Below are 16,900 nucleotides of genomic sequence, written 5' to 3' on the forward strand. Positions count from 1 at the left end.
TTTTATGTTGGGCTATTTTTTTCTTCTACTGAGTTAGTTAATTTCACACACTGGACATTTAGACCTTACCATCAATACAATATTAAATATTTCCCCACATTATTTATATTTCTTTATTTTTATTTTGCTGTGCATAAATTTTGTAAGTTAATGCCATCCTGCATTTTTTCATTTTTTTCCTTGTCTGTTATTTAGAGATAATAGCCAAATATTGCTATCCCAAATAAATTTTGTGGAACTTTCTCCTGCATTTTATACTGTTCATTTTGTAGTTTTATATCCAAGCATTTAATTCATTCTCAGTTAATTGTTGCAGATGGTGTGGAGTGAACATCAAATGTCCTTCTCTGGCACATTGACATCAGTTTTGCCAATGTGACCTATTGAAGAGGCACATTGCAGTGTTCTGTGTTCTGAATACATTGTTGATGGACATGTAAATCATTAAAGTTACCAGAGAAATTGACAGTAGAGCTGTATCAGGTGAGTCACTCACCTCCTTTTTGTGTATGTATCCTACACATTTAAAATCAATATGCGAACAGAGCACTAGGACCACCATGTGCATTGCACAACTGCCCATAGCAGCTAATCCATGGATCCACCTAACTGCCAGTCATGGGTAAATGATAAAGAAAATGCAGTATATATATATATATTACTCAGCATTATCAAAGAAAAACTCATATTGTTTCAGGGATAAAGACGAAAAGAAAGGATATTGTTCTAAGGATATTTAAGCTAGACACAAAGAGAAAACAACTACTACATGGTTTTTACTTATGTATCAGTTATGAAAATGTAGACTCTTAGAAAAGGATAACAGAATGATAATTTCGAGTCTACTAGATGTTGGTTGGTGGTAGGAAAAGGAAAAATTGAGGAGTTGATGACAAATGGTAAGATTTATAGGAGAAGGGTCACTCATTGCACGGCAGGGTCACTATACTAAAAACTATCGAACTAAATGTTTTAGTATAACTAAAGATTTAAAAATGCTTCTTATAATAATGGTGGGTAAGTTAGATGAAGTATTTGCAAGAAACTTGATTTTGAAATTTGATATTTTATACTTAAATTCATACATAATATCTGTATCCTAGCAGCGCAAAATTAAGATTTATCAATTTTTGTTGTAAGTTGTTAATATTTACTATTGGTTTATCTTCTGGTAATGTTGCTGTTAATCCTCAGCAGCTGTATAACCAAATCACCACACTGAGACTGGGTTTTTAGTTAACCTAGAACACAATGCTGGGCAATATTTACTCCCTCCTAAACCTCCAAGCCCTCAGTTTCCTAACATTTAGATTTCCCACATTATACTTGATTTTTGTGAAATCTTAGGTCTGGTTCATGCTCCATGTCCTCCAAGATCTCTCCTCCAGCTCTCTCTCCTAGCTCTCCTCTTGCCCCTTCTCCTCCCACTCATCTCCTGCCTTCTTGCTCCTCCCCTCTTTCCTGTCCTCTGGCTCCTCCCCACTCAACATTGTGTCTAGTTGCTTTATTTTGTGTTTACACAAGGGTTGAGACAGGATGCTTAGAATGAGTATCACAATGCAATATCAGATTGAAACCAGAGAGTTGGGGGTGGGGTGGGGGAGAAATCAGTATTTGAATGAACAAGGGTAAGGTGTATACATTAAAAAAAAAACAAAAAACAAAAAACATTATACCAACATTTTCCCCTTTAAGTCCAATAAAAGGCTCCTTTTCTTTCAATACAATAATAATTATGAAATTATGAAAACTGTTAGGTAAAATCTACATGTGCAATGTCCAGTACATGTGTAGTTAACACATAGAGAGGGTATCTTAGGAGAAAGTATTTGATTATCCTATCTATCTTGACAAGTTTAAAGTTCTATACCTAAATTAACTTTTATCCTTATTGGTATTACCTATATGAAAAGATTTCTCAACTTCTAAACAACTTAAGCTTAAATGTGGCACTGTAACTATTTGGTCTTCAACCCCATCAGAGACTTGAGAAGGAATAAAATTAGTTATGAGAGTAAATAGGAAGTGCATGTTAGCAGCTTCCAAAAAATAAAAAATTGACAGAGACAGTTTGCTGCTGAACAGTCACCCATAACTCTCTGTAACGTTGGAGCATCATCTTCAGCCTTCTGGCTAAGAATATTTTGACAGACATATACGTGAAGCAGGAACTATTTAGCACTTGCCTACCCTGTCTTGGCAGAGTTCAGCAGTCGACCTGTCCTGCATTTAAGCTTGCCCATTTTAGGCAGAATTTGTCTGTTGTGAAGCGAGGGTATTTTCTTTACCCAAATGTCTTGCTTGTCACATTTGAAGCCATCTCCATATGGAGGTTCTTCGATGCTCATTATTTTCTTTCAGGTAGGCAGGGTGCTGCCAGGAAATGACTTGTCTCATTGTCAAAGAAACTTTAAAATAATAAGAACATTTTAAATGCCATATTCCGTAAGTCTCTGAAGTTTTTGAAGACTACTTATCTTTATGTAATCGATTTGTATACAAAATCATATTTATCTGTTAAACATATGATGTATACTCCTGTGATAAATTAGACTAGTGTCTGACATGACTATGAGTTGAATAACTAACAATTAAATTGCATACTTAATATCCTAACCACCTTTTAACAGTAGTTTAAAAATATTAGAAGTAACCTTGACTTTCTATCAATATACTAAAGCTTATACCAATGTATTAAAAACACTTATTTTTGCATCAATATGCAAAATCCTATACCAGAGTTAAAATTAACCTTATTTGGGAATAACAAATAATACCTTAAGTTGAGTAGATTCAATAATCTACCCTTTTTTCTATTTCTATAAAATATCCCTGTATATTCCTTGTTTTACTTTGAATATATCCGTTAATAATAAACATCTCCCAATGACAATAAAATTTCGTAGCCATAGCAAACAACCAAAAACATACCCAACCTCCTTTAAAGGAAATTGAATGCCGTTCTCATAGATTTCTTCTAGCTGACATTTTGGACATGTAGAAATCCTGTAGGGGGCCCAAATAAAAATGGTTAATTAAGCAAGCAATAATATTTGTGGTCCAATAACATTTGAATGTTAAGAAATTTCAGGCTTAATAAAAGTCCTTTTTGGACTAAAATGCTAGTCCATCAGTTAAAATTAGTAGCTTTCTTCAAAGTTCTTTTGGGAGCAGGCTTTGATGAGACACAACAATTGAAGCAGTTGAGGCAGGAACAAGCAGAATGCTGGAACATGCAAGATGCTGGAACAGATGTGTCAGTTTCTCAGCATGCTGAAGAATGATTCTGTTAGGTTTGATCCAGCATCTCTGTTGTCTAGTTCTTTTGTTTTGCAAACATATAACTTCTCACAAGCATTATGGGGTTCTAAAATTATAAATGTATGAGATGTGCAGGATGAATCTAAACTGTAAGCCAATTTAATCTACATCACTTATAAGGTTAGCATAATACATGTTGAAGATATTATAGCCAAGGAATTATTGGCCAAGTACTGTTGAAGTTTTGGCTGGAGACATATTTTTATGTCTCAGTCAATTTTAGAATTGTTCCCATGTAAAGGGATTAGCAATATAAGTTACCATTTTTATTGAACATACAATCATTATCATCAAAACAAGGTTAGATAGATTAAAATATCTTTTCAGGCTATTGTATGCCTGTTGTATTAGGCCAAGTTGCTACCTATTTCTCTAGAAATCTTCCCAGTAGAGAGACAAGCTGGTTGCCTTGAGTAATAGAAAATATATGTTTTAAGTAAACTTTATATAAACTCCTTTTTAATTTAGAATATAAGCATACCGTAGGTATCTTGTACGTGTTTTGAGGTTTAGCCCTAGATTTATATATATATATATATATATATATATATATATATATATAGTAGCTATTTGTCCTATCCCCTTATTTATATAGAATGGGCAGTTATACCTTTATAGCCGAACTTTATTAACTCTTTTACTGTTAGCATTTAAGTATATCCTAGGCATCTTGTACCTGGACTTTACATTGATAGTCGCTATTTTTTGGCTTGCCCCTTTTTTATACAGAGTGGACACTTATGCCTTTATAGCTGAACTTTATTTAAACTCCCTCTTATCTTTAGCATTTAAGCATACCCTAAGCATCTTGTACCTGGGCTTTACACTGATAAGCATACCCTAGGAATCTTTTACCTGGGCTTTACACTACCCTTTAGCATTTAAGAATACCCTAGGCATCTTGTACCTGGGCTTTACATTGATAGTGGCTATTTTTTAGCTTGTCCCTTTTATATACAGACTGGACAGTTATGCCTTTATAGCTGAACTTTATATAAACTCTCTTAGAATTAGCATAAAAAACTCTCTTACCCTTAGTGTTTAAGTATATTGCAGGCATCTTGTGCCTGTGTTTTTACATTGGTTTTGGTTATTCTTTGGCTTGCCCTCTTTTTGATATGGAATGGACAGTTTTGTTTTTTAAACATATGAATATAATTTTTGAGTTTTCAGGACTAAACTAGCTTGGCATGTACTTTGCCATCTTTAAGCCTCTTGTGTTTTTTTTTTTTTTTATATTAAGCATGACCAACATATTTCCCCTGTGAAAATGTCTCACGTTTAAAAGGATAAGGCACTTTTCAGAGCAATGTGACATTATCTCTCTTTATATAAACCTAAAAATGATGTGAATCCAACCTTTAGACCAGTAAGGATGTAACATTTATTATTAAGAAAAAAGAATTTACATGGTAACCTTAAGAAAAATTTTGTCATTTTGAATCTTAGACTATCTCTGTAAGTGGCTACACTTAAGGAGTTTAGCAGGAGTTGCCACCCTGGCTTTTATTATGTAAATAAGCTTGATCCAGAACTCAGAGATCTGCCTGTTTCTTTTTACTTTGTGTTGGGAAGAAAGGCATGTGTCTTCACCAACTTGTTCAGATATATATAGTTTCAAATCAGTATATTTGTAGCTCAAAGCCTTTAAATGAAAATCAAAAAAAGAGACAAGAAATTTTTAAGTTTGGAATCAGTTGTGCCAATTTACACTGTAACAAACAAAGCCCAGTTGGTTATTTTAGTTGATGTTTCAATAAATTGGCAGACCCTTACCAGAAAGAGCTGACAAATACCTTGCAGCCAGAGAGCTTTGAATTTTAGCTGTTATTAACCTAATCATTTGGATGAGTACTATTGTCTGTAACTTAGTACCCCAATCCTTGGCTTTTTCCCCCATCTTCTCCTTGAACTTTCTTGGAGAAGGCAAGGAGAAGAACCAACACCATTAAATATATTGCAACCAGATCCATGAATACGGCAGCTAAAATGAAGCCAAAAGAGATTAAAACACCCTCTGCCATGGCAATTTTTATTTTACATGCAGTTTAGGCCAAACTGTCTCTAGAGGTTTGTCTGCCTCCATTTCCTTTCTTTCCTGCCATGGCTGTGGAGCTGAGCCAGTTGAGCCAGCCACAGTATAAAGGAGCCATGCTTGTTTACCCCTTAGTTAAACTGCAGCAGCAGCCAGTTTTGTTATGGAAGTCTCAGGTCTGCTCACAGGAGGCTGTCTTTTGCTCCTGGGCTGGTTTAAGAGCCTCTCTTAAAGAGACAGTAACTGACCTGGGAGTTTTCAGATTTTTATGTTTGGTTTGCATCACTGGGAGCTTATTCTCCCCACCAAATTATGATGAAGTATGATTTAAAGGGTGTGGATACGTAGATTAGTTGGGCACCATTTGTTGTAAGAGGCTATGAATATTTACTATTGGTTTATCTTCTGGTAATGCTGCTGTTAATCCTCAGCAGCTGTATAACCAAATCACCACACTGAGACTGGGTTTTTAGTTAACCTAGAACACAATGCTGGGCAATATTTACTCCCTCCTAAACCTCCAAGCCCTCAGTTTCCTAACATTTAGATTTCCCACATTATACTTGATTTTTGTGAAATCTTAGGTCTGGTTCATGCTCCATGTCCTCCAAGATCTCTCCTCCAGCTCTCTCTCCTAGCTCTCCTCTTGCCCCTTCTCCTCCCACTCATCTCCTGCCTTCTTGCTCCTCCCCTCTTTCCTGTCCTCTGGCTCCTCCCCACTCAACATTGTGTCTAGTTGCTTTATTTTGTGTTTACACAAAGGTTGAGACAGGATGCTTAGAATGAGTATCACAATGCAATATCAGATTGAAACCAGAGAGTTGGGGGTGGGGTGGGGGAGAAATCAGTATTTGAATGAACAAGGGTAAGGTATATACATAAAAAACAAAACAAAACAAAACATTATACCAACAAATTTTAAAAATTTATTTTGAAAGGTATAACAATAGAAAACTCTCAAAGCTTTGAAACTTTAGAGGTTCAGATCTTATCTTCTACTATGTTAGCAGTGACCAGATTAAAAACAGCCCTGGATCCTGTGATATAATAAGGAAATAAATAAATGTTTCTTGTACTGTGCATTTATCAGCTTTCAGACACTGTGCTATATATAAGTTAAAATAACTTCAAAGGAACAGAACCCATTTGAGTTTACTGTTTCTTGTCTGACAAAAATAATATGCATTTATTTATTGGCAGGGGTCTTCATTAGGACATTTTAATGAATGCCAGTGATTTAGGGATGAATCAGTGGCAAAGCAGATAATATGAAGATGTAATGCCATGCTGATCACTCAGAATGAACACTTGAATTTTTTCATAGAAACCTTTACAAACAGCTATTATATATTTAGATGATGGTAAACAAGCCTTGTGGAGAAGATTGTAAGAAACCCTGAAATAATTTTAAATTTAAGTAAATAGAATGAAAATAGTTATTTAAAATAAACTATCTCAGTGAGTTACTCATCACTGCGTGCAGTACTTTGATTGCTTTTAGAACTGGGGATTTGTCACATATGTGTGATAAGATACATTCAATATCTCCACTATTATAGTCACATACATTAAGAAATAAGGAAAAAGGAAGAAAGAATAGTATGCTGATATTAACAGAAACAATTAGAACATAATTTTGGAAAGTGAAATGCATTATTTTACACATTTAAATACAAAATTATGTTCATGGCTAGTCCAACAACTTGTTTCTAAGACAAAGGCATTGCTTTTCCCTTTTTTGAAAAAAGATTTCTTATTGTTTCTTCTCTTCTTTTTATTTTTTCTACTACTCATTCTCAGAGCAATAATTCTTTGCTGGGTCTATCATTACCATAAGCCTTTATCTCTTCCTTCTACTCATTTCCACTCTTTTTTTTCACAGTTTTCCTCTTTTCCCATTCATTTTTTGTTTCTGCTTTTAAAAAGTTTCACTTATTTTCTGTTTTGGGCAAAAAAGAAGAGCATAGACATTTGAGGACAGAGTACCAAGAAGAAAACCTTTAACCTCTTCTCACCTGAAAATAATTGAAAAATCTTCAAAAAATGACAGATTTGAATTGTATTCCATATTGAGGTTTATGTTAAGGTCAAGCATCATGGCTGATTTTTTTTCTTGTTTAAACCAGAAGATTGAAAATGCCAACCAACCACATGTCCTTGTTCTCAGTATACCTTGATTGCTTTTAGAAAGTTTGGATTGTCTAAGATTCTAATTAAATTGTACATGTGGCTGCTTAGCTTGTGTAAAGTCATTCTCATTTCTCAGAATTTTATGTTTTAAAATCTATTTCATGCCATTTCTATATGAGACAGACAACAGATTTCATTGTTGTCCAGAAGCAGTTTCTCAAATGTGAAAGAGAGAAGCAATGGCTCTTCTTTTGCATTTAAATACTGAAGTTTCTCCTGGTACCTTTTCATAACTATCAATTTGAAAAGAGATTGAGTCACCACCTGCATTTTAATAATTTGATTTCTTATATGCAAATGAAAGAAAACTTTATCTCACATTGGTTGAATAGAATTGATGCCAAACTCTGTCAGGCAATGAGGGTGTTTATACCATTGATACCATTGCAAAATAGTACACACAGTATTAAATAGAGCTATTAAAACTCACCAAATATGTAAAGGATGTTATAAAAGAATTATCTAATATTGAAAAATGTTTTAATGATATAACTCTAAATTTTGTAACAATTATGAGTGTCATGTTTACATTGATGCCACAGGACAGAAATACAACTCCAGTAAATTATTACATTAGAAGACACAACACATGCAACAACAATGTCAGCATATTTTAAAGAAACTAGAGAGAAGCTCTAATGCTGACAGTGAGGCTCATTTGACCCTGTACATTCACTGTTTTTAAGTTACTTGGTTTCGTTGGGGTTTTGCTTCTTTTGTTAGTTAACACTACCACTGTGACAGAATAGTGAGACAACTAAAAAATGAGACAGATTTATTTTGGTTCACTCTTTGAGAAGATTGTGGTCATAAACATTGAACCCTGAACCCTAGGGTCAGTGGTGGCAACAATGCAGCATGGCAGACTCATGTACCTGAGACCTGATTATCTTATGACACCTGAGAGAAGAGAAAGAAGATTCCAGGGTTCCACAATCTACAACAATAGCACATGGCAAATGACATTACTTTTCCATACCATGGCCTACAGCCATGTTCTTTACTATAACGCTCATGAACTCTAATTGGCTGGAATGAAAATTCCCCATTAAATACTTTATTTTAAAACATTCCATATAGTGTTTTTGTTTACTACTTCAATAAAAAGTAAAAAAGTTCATAGCAGGTGTTGAAAAATGTTTGTTGGGTGCATGAAGTAATTGAAATTGATTATAAAAATATACTCTGCAATTGGAAAAATCAGAGCCCAATATACATAGGTGAGAGATATATTAATAATCTGCAAAACCAGAAATTATTTGGAATAAGGCTGGCCTTAGGCAGATAAGTTTCAAATGATTCATTCATAATTTAATATGCCATACATGCCACAGTAGCAGGAATCTTTTAATACCAACTCCCCTCTTTCTTTTTCTACTTCTTATTTTCTTTGTCTGTTTTCTTACTATATGGAGAACTTTTGCTTATTGTGTACCTTAAATAGAAAAAAATAGGATAACATACTTAAATGCATTGTCATTGGGCTAGAAAATCTCAAAAGAGGATTTTAGAGTTTGTCTAATGAAATACGGATTAGTAACTTTGTCATTCCTTATTTGTCTTCAAGCTTCAGTTTGGTTTCATTGTTCACAAGATCCACGGGGAAAAAATCTTATGTTACTTTAAGGGAGATACGAATGATTCAAATAGTTGGACATTTACGTGAAAATTAGAGTAATTTGGCATATATATGAATAAAAAGCCATTTTATCTCATTGTGTATCTCATTATATTTTTATATCATTAACATATTCAAAGACTTTGCCTTCATTGCATTCATTTATTTTTGTATTAAACATATACAACTCAAATAAAAAGCCTTGAACATAGCTTATACCATGCACAAAACATCTGTGATTATTGCCACTATGTAGCTGATGGACCATAAAACATGCTGTTTTTAAAAGGCCAAATATAGAATAAAGCTGTTAAAATGTATCACAGCATTTTATAGATTAGGAGAGTGTTAAAATGGTATGATATTTCAAAGATGCCACAACAATTAGGAAAAACGACCTCCAATGCATTTTGTTAGAGGAAAAAAACTGCATGCTCTCATAATCTAAATCACACAGCTGACATTTACACAGACCCAGAAGCAACCCTCATTTTATGAGGAGAAGCACCTCCTAACTGGTTTCTATCATTCTCACTTCAGGAGCTGGAGAAGGCAGTCTTAGACTTGTGCCGAGCTTTATCTCAAATTTATGATGGCCCAGAGTTACCTAGCGATGATTTTTCCCACAGCCAATCAACATTTCATATAGTAAAATATAAAGTTAATATAAACATGTAAACTATAATATTGGGTATATCTTCTGTAACCAGGAAAGACCTCAAGTGGAGGGACTGGGACAACCTGGCCACAAAACCTTCAACCTATAGGCTGTCCTGCCTACAGGGTGTGCTGGGAACAGAGGTTAACAGAATCATCATCAAAGGCACTAAAGAGACTTTCTGCAACAACCGATGGGAACAGATGTAGAGTCTCAAGCATTAGGCAGAGCTTGATAATCATGTAGAAAATAGAAAGAAAAAATAGAAGGAAATGGGGTGGGGAGTGAGGACACCATGAGCATGAGAGAACACAGCACATATAATCAGCTGACTAGAACTCATGGAAATTTGCAGAGATCAAGGAGCCTGTAGGGCTCTGACACAAGTCCTCTGCATACATATTATAGCTAAGCAGCTTGGTTTTCCTGTTGAAATTCTAACATAGGGTCTTAGGCCTTCTCTTACTCTTTTGCCTATTTGTGGGACTCTTTTCTTCCTCTTTGGTTGCCTTGTCTAGGCTTGATGTGACTATGTACACCTGGTCTTATTTCATGATGTTATGCCATTTGTGGAGGATATCCCTGGGAGCCCTGCTCTTCCTTGAGGGATGGAGGACAGAGTGGATATGAGGTAGAGTTGGGGGAAGTGTAGAGGTGGGCTGGAGGAACAGGGGATGAAAGGAAACTGCAGTCAGGATATAATATATGAGAGAAAAATAAAAACATTATTTTTAAAAGTGTTGCCTTCCATCTCCCCATTTCTGTGTTATAGGCAGAGCTTATATTTAGTTTTGTAGAAGTCATAGTAACATAAAATAATATACAAGACAATACCTTTTCTGAAAGAAGTATTTGTTAAAATATTTAGACATATGTCTAAGTGTTCCAAAATAAAACTACTCTAATTTGGAAATTTTAATTAATTAATAGAAAGAAAAAGATATTTAAATATAAGAGTATTATTGTCAGTGTAATCAGCTTCATCACATTAAAAATTAACCTGTTTCTGAGTATCCAGCTGGGGGTCTGGAAAGATGACTCTATCTCAACAGTTAAGAGTGCTTCCTGCTATGGCAGAAGACCAAACTTTGGGTCCCAGTACACATGAGAAAGCTCATCACCCACTGTAACTCCAGCTACAGGGAATCTAACTCTCTTTTCCACTTTTCAAGCACCCATATCCAAACCTCTGCCTCCCTCCTCTCTCTCCCTGTCCCTCTATGTCTCTCTTTGTCACATACAACTAAAATTAAAAATAAATCAAATTTCACATGTTGCAAATATATGTTTCTATGGAGTAAGAGTGCTAGCTACACTTATCTGTAGGTATAAGATAACTTACAATGTATTAAAAAATTATGCTGTTCCAGTACTTTCATAGCAGTGATAGAGGTAATAGAGGTAGTGTGTGTGTGTGTGTTTATATATGTGTGTGTATAAATACATGAATAAACATATATATTTATGTTTGAATGTAATAATAGCATATATGTAATAATAGCCATCAAATAAAAATAACTCTCAATATGAGAATAGGGGACCATAAAAGAAGTTTCAGAGGACTGGGATGGTCCAGGGAGAGCAAATAGGGCAAGAAAAATGAATAAATTCTATTTTGAATAAAATCAATGAATTTTTTTTAAGTAGGAGAAATAAAATAAGAGTTTGAAATTAACTTACATTTAATTTTTTAATTTATGACTCAAATACGTATTGTATAAAAGTATTCATTATACTGTTTGGACTCTGTCTCCTTGTGCTCTGTAGTACTTCCACTTTTCTCTAGGATGCAACAAACTTCATATATGTGAAGGAGTCACCCTCTATTTTCCAAGTCCTTGATTTCTTCATATCTGATGATTTACATATCACCCCAATTAAGCTAAATTTTTATCTATTTACCAGAAAGAAAAGATTACCTCACCTTAAGATCTTTAGCTGTTTCTGCATCTTCTTTTTCCCAGTGAGCTCACATTTGTTGTATCTAGGTGTTACTAGTATGTGCACACTGGTTGGCCACCATCTCATCTCTGTCATCAGCCTTGGTTCTTCTTATTCGCATTGTCCCCAGCATTGAGCCTGCTACCTTCTCATAGTTACAAATAGCTTGTCTTTCTTGAGAAAAATGTCAGAAGTTCCTAAATTCATATTTTTCCTAGTAAGCTAAAACTCTATCATGAGTCATATAAGCTGATTTTCTATTAATGCTCCTATCATGATGAAATACCAAAGTCTACCAAATGTCTGATTTTAAAATAATTGGTAACCATCCTTTAAGATATATTCAGAATTGTTAGCAAGACAATAATATATCGTACACTCAACAAGCAAACACACAAACACATTCGTACATATACACCACACATGCCCTGCCTTGCTTCAGTTACATATACACTTAGGATCTGTAGTACCACTGGACATTGGGGACTCCTTTGAGATCCAGTACTATTCTTTAGTAAAATATATTAATAAGAAGAGAGTGTTTTAAAATGTATATGTGTGTGTGTGTGTGTGTGTGTGCGTGCGTGTGTGTGTGTATTCTTTTCAAACATCTTTACTCTCATTAAGTAAAGATCCAAAATAGACATGGCTGACTTCTAATAAAATGTGTTACCATAACTTGATCTATGCATTCCCACTGTAATTGAATAAATGTTTTTGACATTTACAACAATTTATACTTTAAATATCCAAGTGTGCATGAGATTTCAAAGACCACCCTTGTTAACAAAATTTACTTGCACTGTTTTATGACTGATTATAGTCAAAGTCTGAAAAGCAAAACTCAGTGAAAGGAAAAAAATATGACACAAAAGTCAGAAAACGTTAACATGTGATCACGCACATGTAATCATTTAATGCAATCACTATCCAAGGATTCTTGACACCAATCCATTAGCATAGGAACATGGATTCTCATATTCTATCATATAACTTTTAAGGGATACATCCTAACTGTACACTATATTTATGATCTTGAGTGTCTTTCACTAAATAGATTTTTTCCTGATTACTTTTCTTCCCTTTGCTTTATTTATGCTCTATCCATTCTGTCTTTTTTCTAAGAATCTCTGTCTTTTTATAGCTTAGGGAAGAAAGAAAAGTGTATAAATGTGCTCATCTCTTGGCCACTACAAACAAACAAACAAAAACCCACAAAAAAACAACTTTCATGACCAAGGTTGGGAACTCCCGGTGTTTACTTGTATAAACATAAATATTTAGAAGACAAATTGAAAACATGTTTATCTAGCAAAATATCAAGACTAGGTTCTACCCTGCGATAATGTATGAGCTCCCTCGGTGTGGGGTGTGGCCCAAGATTAATGCAACGAGGTGAGAAATTCCATTTTGTATAGCAGCCCTCAAATCGGACCAGAAAGTGTTTAGTTACCCCTTAACAGTCGTGTCATTATTGCACCACTTGACACATTTTGTCTGGCAACTTGATACTGCAGCACTCAAGAGTCCAGCACTGTGTAAGAAATGGATGGCTTTCCTCTTCCAGCCGGCTACAGAACACCCTCAGGCACTATCAAAACTAGCCAACAGGAAGGATTTTTGTCCAGGCTTTTAGAAAGATTTCCCTGTATTTCTTCGAAGTTTCTTTCTTTCTTCTTCTCATGCATCTTTTTCTTCTTCTAATTATTATTATTATTATTTACAATTTATTCCCTTTGAATCCCAGTTGTAGACCCCTCCCTCATCTCCTCTCAGTCCTATTCTCCCTCCCTTTTCCTCCCCCCATCACTCTTCCTTTGTCCTCTTCCCCAATTATCTGACACTAAGCTATCAGATCCCATCAGGACTTCCTGGATCCTTCTCCTCTGTGGGCTGGCTAGATCACCCCAAGAGGGAGAAGTGATGAAGAAGCAGGAAACTGATTTCATGTCAGAGATTGTCTCTTCTCCCCTTACTAAGAGACACACATGGAAACTCCATGTTCTCTGTCTAAAGTTTGGCTGCGAGTCTCTGAATTTGTTTCGATCCCCTGCTGAGTGGGGTCTTTTAGAAGACATCTGTGGTAGGCTCCAGTCCTGTTCCTTCTCTTCTAAAGCTTCCTGTGTCTATTCAGTATTCCCTTCTGAATAAGAAGTAAGCATCTTCCCTAGGGTCCTCCTTGTGTTCAGCTTCGTTAGATCTGTAGATTTCGATATGTTTGGCCTATATTATATGACTAATATTCACATCACTGATTATATACAATGTATGTCTTTCATTTTCTGAGATACATCACTCAGAATGATCTTTCCTAGTTCAATCCATTTACCTGCAAATTTGATATAAATTAGGCCAGAAAAGAATTGTATTATGTCACATAATAACCAAACACCGAATCTACAGAATAAAAAAAATAATATTAAAATGGAATTTTTTAATATTCCATTTCGGTAATGGAAAAAGGCCAAGTAATATCTGAAAGACTCTAGCCAACAGATGCTGTATCAAAGCAGATGCTGAACCACATAGCCAAACTTTGGGCAGAGTGCAGGGCATTTATGAAAGAAGGGGGAGATAGAAAGGCCTGGAGGGGACAGGAGGTCCACAAGGAGAGCAACAAAACCAAGAAATCTAGGCCCAGGGGTCTTTTCTGAGACTGATACTCCAACCAAGGACCATGCATGGAGATGACCTAGAATGCCTGCACAGGTGTAGCCCATGGCAACTCAGTGTCCAAGTATGTACTCTAGTAAGAGGAACAGAATTTTCTCTTACATGAACTCAGTGTCTGGCTCTTTGATCACCTTCCCCTGAGGCAGGAGCAGCCTTACCAGGCCACAGAGGAGGACAATACAGCCAGTAGTGATGAGACTTGATAGGCTAGGGTCAGATGGAAGGAGAGGAGGACCTCCCCTATCAGTAGACTTGGAGAAGGTTATACAAGGAGATGAAGGAGGGAGTGTGGGATTGGGAGGAAATGAGGAAGGGGGCTACAGTTGGGATACAAAATGAATAAACTGTAATTAATATAAAAAAATTAAAATAAAGAAAAGAAAAAGAGGCAGACTTATCAGAATCACACCAGACTTCTCAACACAGACTATGAAAGCCAAAAGGGCCTGGGCAGATCATGCAGACTCTAAGAGACCACAGATGTCAACCCAGACTACTGTACTCAGCAAAATGTTCAACCAACATACATGGAAAAAACAAAATATTTCATGACAAAACCAAATTAAAACAATATATGCACAGCAACCCAGCCCTATAGATGATGCTAGAAGGAAAACTTCAAACCTATTGAGATAAATTACATCCAAGAAAACACAGGATAAAGATACCATCACACAAAAAAGCAAAAGAAAATAAGCATACAAACATGCAATCACCACCAACTGCACAGTACAAGGAACTAACAATAATTGCTCACTAATATCTATCAGCATCAGTGGACTCAACTATCCTATAAGAACACACAGACTAACAGATTTCTCTATTTTCATGACCTAAAATGCGTAGTATCTTCAGCAATAGGATGTTACCATGTACTTATGATGAGTAATCAAGAGCAAGGGAATTTTAAGTACTTCTGTGAAAACCCATGTGACCTCCCTGACTAATAATTCTGAGAGAGGTATCCCACCGATATTTTGAGTGTTGGATAAATCCAAACTCTAGTCATTCCATACAGTCAGTATCAAGCAATCTGTAGGCTTTACACATTTGCTTAAAATTGTCTCCTCTTTCTCTCATCTGTCTATACATTTGTCAAAGTTTATTCCTTTGCCACCAAAAATAATTTTGTGTGATGTTTGGCCATGATGTATTTCCTTCAACTCTATTCAGTTTTTAAGGTCACTTTCATATTCATGTATAAGATGTTTCCTTTTTTTTTATTTTTCTTTTTAGTTACATTTTGTTAACTCTGTGTCCCAGCTGTATCCCGCTCCCTCATTCCCTCCCCAACCCCACACTCCCTCCCTGGTCTCCTCCTTGCCCCTTTCCAAGTCCCCTGATAGGAGATGTTTCCTTTTTATATCCATGTGGTAAACATGATCTCTGATTAATTTAGAAAAAAAGGAAGTAACTTACCTAACATTTTAGAGTGACAGAAAGATTACGAAGCTATTAAAACACATTAGATAAAAGGGCATGCTCCCACATTGTTGTTGTAAAAATTTTTTAATGTGTCTTATGATCAGATTTTCTCTCAACAAATTCATTAAGTAGCTGCCTCAGGAATTGCTCCCTGTCCATTTCTGGGATCACATCCAGACACCTGATTTATCAGATTCTGCATGCCATACTTTTTGTGTACTCCTGGAAGGAGAAACATTTAAATGCTTAAACAATATTCCTTTCTCTTCTCTTCTTATGAGCAGCCAGGGAGCCCTGAGTTATCACACTGTGCTGTACAATCCTAAAGAATATGGTGTGTAGAATGGTGACTCCTCAACATGACCTCTGTTTTATAACAGCAATTACCCTACTTCAGTAACTGAATAAACTGATTCAGAAATCAGCATTTTAAAGACCCCCAGTTGATTTTAATGTGTGGTCAAAATTAAACAGTATTGTGAAATCTGAGTATGAAGAGTCTTCTGCAGTTTCCCAGATTTCTGAACAGGTGTTGAAGCTGAACCAAGTCTGGATGGTTCTGACTCAGACAGTCACCGGGATGTTTAAGAGGAGGCTGCTGTGGTGAGAAAAGCAGAGTGCAAACTGCTCCCGTGATCTGTTATCTTCATCCTCCTACGTCTTTTACAGGTGGATTTAACACTAACAACTGGAGCAGTCATTGTGAAAACATTGGACAATAAATATAATGACTTGGCTTCACATGCACATGACAGCAGAAAGGAAAGGAGGCCTCTTAATCTGATATATGTGTGTACACATGCACACACACATACACACACACACACACACACACACTTATTTGTACTTTTCTTTTTCTCTCACATTTAGCTTAATTAGAAAAATTATTTTTTGGTTTTATTTTTTTCTCATACACATCGCTACAACAGTGTCTGCCCTCTTTATTCTTCCAGCCTCTCCTGGAACCATTCTTTTCCCCCAAATCCACTCCTCCTACTCAGTTTCTTTTAGTTCACAAGCCTGCCTCTAGCTTGCCTAG

The 16,900-nt window shown here is 35.6% G+C and overlaps 1 pseudogene; it reads left to right on the forward strand.

Moving 5' to 3' along the window:
* The window catches only part of LOC129689284 (splicing factor U2AF 65 kDa subunit-like), a 45,702-nt pseudogene extending 29,162 nt beyond the window's left edge, over positions 1 to 16,540 (forward strand).
* Positions 16,541 to 16,900: the final 360 nt, after the last annotated feature.

The sequence above is a fragment of the Psammomys obesus genome, unplaced genomic scaffold (assembly GCF_907164565.1).
Source record: "Psammomys obesus unplaced genomic scaffold, mPsaObe1.curated_primary_1811, whole genome shotgun sequence".
In the NCBI taxonomy this organism is placed as follows: domain Eukaryota; kingdom Metazoa; phylum Chordata; class Mammalia; order Rodentia; family Muridae; genus Psammomys; species Psammomys obesus.